At 35.0% G+C, this 6,955-nt stretch overlaps 2 long non-coding RNA genes across 2 annotated transcripts; one reads left to right on the top strand and one right to left on the bottom strand.

Moving 5' to 3' along the window:
- The first annotated feature begins 131 nt into the window (after positions 1 to 131).
- LOC103154219 (uncharacterized) lies at positions 132 to 2,044 on the top strand. The gene is made up of 3 exons (XR_477895.2): positions 132 to 244; positions 525 to 576; positions 1,373 to 2,044. It is a non-coding gene; the product is annotated as an uncharacterized LOC103154219 (long non-coding RNA).
- Positions 2,045 to 4,596: 2,552 nt separating this feature from the next.
- Positions 4,597 to 5,525, bottom strand: LOC107833393 (uncharacterized). The gene is made up of 3 exons (XR_001659139.1): positions 5,431 to 5,525; positions 4,857 to 5,344; positions 4,597 to 4,775 (listed from the first exon to the last, which is right to left on the bottom strand). It is a non-coding gene; the product is annotated as an uncharacterized LOC107833393 (long non-coding RNA).
- Positions 5,526 to 6,955: the final 1,430 nt, after the last annotated feature.

Below are 6,955 nucleotides of genomic sequence, written 5' to 3'. Positions count from 1 at the left end.
GCAGCTCGCGGTGGTTAATGCGACTTAAGTCGGAACATGACAACAATGGCTTTAGAAAGAAGTGACTGTAATAGTATGGATTGTAGTGATGAGAAAGGAAGGAGTGGACAGAATGAAGATAANACCCAGAAAGAACCCACCATGCACAGGGAGAACATGCAAACTCGATGCAGAAAGACCTCGGGCCAGGAATCGAACCCAGAAGAAAACTCAACTAGCAACTTAAGGATTCCAGCCCTAAAATGTAAAAATTCTCACAGAAACAGAAAACTTATAGACACCGTTTATAAGCAAAGCCAACTTGTTTTGGGCTTAGTTTCCATTTCTGTGGCCAGTGTAAAGTGGTTAAAGTTAATGTTAAACTAATTTGAGAAAATGTGTAAATCCATGTAAAGAGTAAAGTTTAGAAGGATTTTAAAATATGACAGTCACCACACTAGTTTTCAGTTTTCAAGTGTACACGCTTTGACTTCATTTCTTATTTTGTTTTTAAAATTGTTTTTTTTTCTCCTTTTCTTATTTAGGTTGGTGGTAATGTAGTACCCAAAATCAATCCCTGGGCGTAGAACTACTGCGGTAAGTCTAAAAGTTTAACTAATCCACCCTGTGACAGTACATCCCCACCCCAGTCAAACATGCCAAGATACACTGAGAGACATTGCCACGTGTGGAGATGAGTAGATGGGTGGAGGGGTGATAAGAGAGGGAGTGGCCTGCAAAAAATAAGCATAGTATTTTACTTATAAACTTTGTGGCTTTAATCTGTCTTTATATTTGTCTTTATTTTTTATGAGGACAAAAACTGGCATTACAACATGAATCAGTAATACTTATACCACATAAGTCACAACATCTTTGGGTGAAACAAATTCATACAAAAAGTCAGCATTTGCACAGAAACATAGAAATGTAGATATAAAACTCCAAATATCGTAATTAGGCCGTTTATCAGCAAAGGAATGCTGATTTTGATATTTGAACTCTTTAAAAGTGATTCAGCATTTATTATTTAACACTGTGCTGTTTATAATGCATATAAGCTGGACATTTAATCTGAAACTGTCACTTTTTTCTGTTTTGATTTTTAGACTTTTTTAAGAAACTGAAGCACTATGAGAGATTTTCATTGTTTGTGTAGTGGTAAAAATGACTGCAGTCAGTTTATCATTTAACACTTAAGTCAAGATAATATTGTGTCTTTGGGACAAAACAGGATGTAAGTACTGGCTGGCATTTGGGTGGATGTAGGCATAGAAAATATTTTGGCTACATTACCTCCTTTTAAAGTCAGGTATACATCTTAGAAAGAGAGATTTGTGAACCTTACAGCACAAAAAATCCACATCCTGATTTTATTGTTGTTCTTTTCCAGCGGAAAAATCTGGGATGAGACCTGGGAACCTGCAAGTAAATCCTCTCATGTTGCTGTCCCCCAAGTGCCACTTCCTTCAGACAGCAAACAAGTCCTTCCATGATGTTACTTTTTCTTTTTTGTATTACAAAGTATTAATTTCTTTTCTTTTTTTACTGCAGTTTGACCATTTTACGAAGTTCTCTGTGTAATATTGTTTTCGGCCATTCACTGAAATGAATGTTATGGTTGTAATATATGTAAGCTTATGTTGGGCTGTTTACTGACACATTTTTGTCAAGTTCTGTTAAAGACTAAGTGAGGCTGATTGAGTCACTGCATCAGGCAGGTATTGTGCCTGTATTAAGTCTTGAAATTTAGAACAGAATTGTTTGTAGATTTTGTTCAGTAAATATGACCTAAAGTCTTAAAAACTTTAAACATGGTATTGTACACATTTCTTTTTGAGTGTTTTTAATGTTGATGTGGATGTACAAAGTAAAGTCTATAAAAATACATAACAAAATAAGCACAACTTGATTTTAATAACTAAATGGAAGTGTTTTTTTTTTTTAACTCAAAAAGCTATTATTTTAATATTATCTTTTTTGTGTCATGGATTTTGTCAATCAAGAATGTATTTGCAAAATGCTATAATAAAATTGCTTTCAAATGCAGTACTTTTATTTTTAATCACAGCAACTTTAAGTGAAGTTATTGATGAAGAGCATGATAAAATACATTGTAAGGTCCAGATCAACTGACTGTATTAGAACAACACATTTTAATAAACCTATGTCACAAATGCCATACTTTTGAAGAACACACGAAATATAAATTTGCATTTATATATATATAGATATATAGATATATCTATATCTATCGGGACAGGTATATCTATATCTAGATAGATCTAGATCTATAGATATGTAAATCCAAATGTATATTTTGTGTGTTCTTTAAAATTGTGTATGGCATTGTGTGTTGTCTGTAAGGCATGCTGCAAGGTTAAACTGTGTAACAGATTCGTTTCCTACACACATGCAGAACTGTGTGAATGTGTTTTATTCAGTATGATCAGTATTTACACATAAAAAAAGTTTTATGCAGAAGTATTTTGAATAGCATGTTTACCTGTCTAAGGTTAATTATTTAAGTTTGCAGCTTATTTTGTGTATAAAAGGAAAACCAGATTAGTAAATTAACATTGAATCAGTTTGAGTCTACTGTAATTTAAACTACATTAGTATAGTAATCTAAATTATCTAAATTGATTGACATAATGCTTTTCTCCTAGAGAAACACTATGTTAAATTTAACAATCTAGGGCTAGATTGGGGTTAGGGTTAACCCTAACGCCATCACTAATCTCAAATTGGGTGGTAGAGATGGATTAATCTTCAAATGCTTTATGAAAGTAATGGTTCAAAGATGCATTTTCTCTAGAATTGAGCTCTGTAGCCCGACTCTAAATCTGTTCTAGTGGAAAAAGAATGATTTCCCTGATGGTGTCTCAGGCCTTTGTGGTTCATTTCATCATTTCATAAGCTTGCAGAGAAAAGGAATAAAGAGAATGTAAGTTAAGTTGTGTCCATCTAATTATTGTAGGTGAAATAGAGGTCTACACCTTTTGGTTTGTAAATGCATCCAAATACCAAGTTAATGTTGTACATTTCATCAAGATTATTTCACTAAGTTGTGACGCTCTGTTTTAAAAAAGAAGTTAGGTCCAAATCTGAAGCATTTCAACTAAATGACACCGACAGCAAATTCTACCAAACCTTAGTCGGCTTCCTTTTTCACCTAGACATGCATAAATAACGCTAGGTCTACAGGTCCTGCTCAAAAAATTTGCATATTGTGATGATGTTCATAGTTTTCCATAATGTAATGGTAAAAAATAAACTATAATATATTTTAGATTCATTGCACACCAACTGAAATATTTCAGGTCATTTATTGTTTTAATACTGATAATTTTTGGCATACAGCTCATGAAAACCCAAAATCCCTGTCTCAAAATATTAGCATATTTCATCCGACCAATAAAAGAAATGTGTTTTAATACCAAAAAAGTCAACCTTCAAATAATTGTGTTCAGTTATGCACTTAATACTTGGTCAGGAATCCTTTTGCAGCCTCCAATGTGGCATGGAGCCAATCAGCCTGTGGCTCTGCTGAGGTGTTATGGAGCCCATGATGCTTCGATGGCCTGAAGCTCATACAGAGTGTTGGGTCAGGAAGCTGAACAACTTATTTCTCCTGACAATTTTTTGAAACCACTTCTTGTTCGTCCAACATTTTAATATGCTTCATTACTGACTTGTCATCAGCTGATGGATACAGAACATGTCCTGAAGAGTCCACTAAATTAGATGCTGTTTTGTTTATAAAATCATGCCTTTATGATTTTTGTATAAATGCATGTCATTAAACAAAATCATAACTGAATACCGTATTAAAAAATCACTTTGACAAGTACTCAAACTTTATTTTACTTATTTCTTTTTAATAAAGACATTGACAGACAAACTGAACCGCATTCAATTGACCAAGGATAAGAAATTGTTCCACCAGTACACACTTTGTGTATTCTTTGGATTAAGAAATAAGTCAGAGCTGCACATATTAATAAAAAGAGAAAATAAAAGTAGAAAATCCAAAAAGATGTCTTGGTTATGTTAGTTAATACAGAATCACTGAGACTGCTTAATGTAGTATTGTAGCCATTTTTAACTGCTCAACATAAGCACAAGTGTTATTACTCCACTTGAAGTAAAAATAGTAAAACTATTAAATTAACTACAATTTCTCTTATTACCTAGAAAATACACTAGATGTGCAGAAACATAAGTGAAAAAGAAACACACTCAATGACATGCTTGTGGAAGTAATTACAGCTCTAGTAAGCCCTTTTAGAAAATACAAAGGCACAAACAAATTAACTATTTTAAAAAAAGAATCAACAAGATAAAACACTGCCCATTTGGAAACATGAAAGCACAAGAACAAATTGACTTATGAGCAAACTATATATGACTATTATCAGTCACTACTGAAGTCGTCGTCAAAGGTAACAAACACTCTCTGCTCCTGACAAAGTCTGTAGATCGGGGTGTCCAAAGTCGGTCCTAGTGGCCCGGCATCCTGCATGATTTATTCTCTCACTGCTGGTAGTAACAACCTTATCAGCTTGTCAATGTTCTTAGCCCTTCTAACGAGCCATCATTTGATGCAGGTGTGTTAAACCAGGGAGAGAACTTAAACATACAGGATGCCGGGCCTCCAGGACCCACTTTGGGCTCGCTCCCCTGCTGTGGATAATACTCTGTTGCGTGGAGTTTTATCTGTTGGTGCTGCAGCTCTCTGAGGATGATACTCTGGAGACCTCTTGGACCTTCGTCAGTTAGGTCACAGGACAAACCTTTAAAGTTGAACATAAATAAAAATCCAAAATTTAGATGCTTTTACTTTTGGTATGATTATGCGTTACTTAAAAACCTACTTTTAAATTTACCTCCTGATAACAGGTGGGAAACTCCTTTAGAGTGTCTTCATAGGATGACAGATTTCCAATGATGGTCCATCAACAAGGATCCTCTTTTCCTCTTACAGTCTCTTTACCATCATGATGTCATCGATTGCCCTTGTTTTTGTCTGAAGACTGACAGAGTCTGAAATGCATTTATGAAAAGGACAAATCAACTCAGTAAAAGTTTAAATTTGTAAGTTTAGCTCAACACCTGGAGTATCTAGTCATATTATTTTCAAGATATGGCCAGTACTTGCATGTTACATCCATTGAAAAAAGTGATTGTCTGTTGGCCAGCCTTTGATGAAAGAACGAAGCTTATGCAAATATCTCATACTATCTCGAAGAGCACTAAGCAGCACTCCATGTCTACACACCGCTAGCTACAAGCCTCCTCACCCAGTTTGCTGCTGGACCTGTGAGAGATCTCCCTGGCTGCTGACCATTGCCCACCACAAAATCTAGAATGCATACAATTCAGTCAGGCAAGCTGTTATTACAGGCTAAAAGGTTACTGTTATTATACATTTACAATCTGCAGTCTTACATTTTTGGTTGATTTACGTATACAGCCCACAAATATTCCTACGTTTTCATCCTTGGCAATGAAAAGGTCCTGAATAACAATTCTTTGAATCACTCAAACCCATAATATAAATAACTATATTATCAAAATTTAAATAACTGTCAACATTGGCTGTGTGAGTACTTTGACGTACATATCCCAGAAGGGCTGTCTGACTCTATCCTTGAGTGGTTATGTTCTTCAACATTTTGGTGTAACTGGTTAAACACACTTGAATCAAATGAGGTGCCACCACATTCATTCCGCATTCAGATCATATGAAGTCCTGGTAACATCAAAATTAATTGAGTGAGATGTTTTGTGGCAGAGAAACACCTAAAACGTGAAAGACACCTAACCTTTTATTGATGCCTGGTATTTGGACACCTATGTCCTATTTTATGTTTTCTTTTTTTATCTCTCATTTTAAATCACAGTTAAGATCTCGGCTGACAGCTTCCTGAAATGATTTTTGAGTGGCAAGCCATAATATATGAGTTGGATAAAATGTTAAGGAAGGATCCCTTCAAGTGTCAAGCTTGTACCCCAGATGTGCTTTCAGTTTCAGTGGATGGAAACTGCAAGTATTACCATTTAAAGAATGCAGCAAGGTATTGTAAAATGTGTAAAATATAACAATTCTTTGTATATGTTAGTGATGTTCACTACCTTTGGACTATAACACCTCATGAAGTGTGTTTTATTGCTTTGTTTTCAGACTGGAGGAACAGGCTATTTTAACAGCAATAAATAACAGACAGGAGGAAAGGAATTTGCCTGTACTGTCGCAAGTTCATTTTTAATTCAAGTAAATGACCTAGCTGCAATCAGTGTATTCAGACAGGGTTCAAAACTTTAAAGATCATCACAGCCTGGGGGCACTGATGCTTTTAGCAACCCTCCAATATTACAAAGTGGCAACAACAAGCATGACTATAAACATTATGTGACTCTATCGTGGCTAATTAAACGTATTAAGGACAGGTACTGTGTGCAGGTACAATTAGCCTCCAAGAGGCTAATTTAGCTAGCTTCCACAGTATATTTTGCGGTAAAATAAAAATGTTACAAACGTGTCTTCAACCATTCGCATCACAGTCCTACTGCCATTAAGTCCTAAAACTACCATCAGTAATTTTATAACGTAACACTTTGGAGTTATTTTTGGTTTTAGAGTACAAAAACATTTTGACAGATGCAGATTTCTACTCACCGGAGTGTAAGTGTCGCATAGGATGACGTCAGCTTATTCTTCTTCTTGGGTTTTTGTGGGATCCGTCCTTATTTTTTTTTTATTGTAAACAAGCAACACACAAGAACAATATAGAACATTAGTAGAAACAAACATAGATACAACATCCAAGGGCTTTACAGAACATAGAACAATTTATAACGTCAAAATCAAATCACTGCTCGAGGGTTGTAGCTCTTTAAGGGCAGTTATGATTTGAATGGCTTTAGCATTTGAGCTTAGTTTTAAGGATTCGATATAAATATTAATAGAGGA

The sequence above is a fragment of the Poecilia formosa genome, unplaced genomic scaffold, assembly GCF_000485575.1.
Source record: "Poecilia formosa unplaced genomic scaffold, Poecilia_formosa-5.1.2 Scaffold377, whole genome shotgun sequence".
Lineage (NCBI taxonomy): Eukaryota > Metazoa > Chordata > Actinopteri > Cyprinodontiformes > Poeciliidae > Poecilia > Poecilia formosa.
This window is presented reverse-complemented; position numbering and strand designations above follow the sequence as displayed.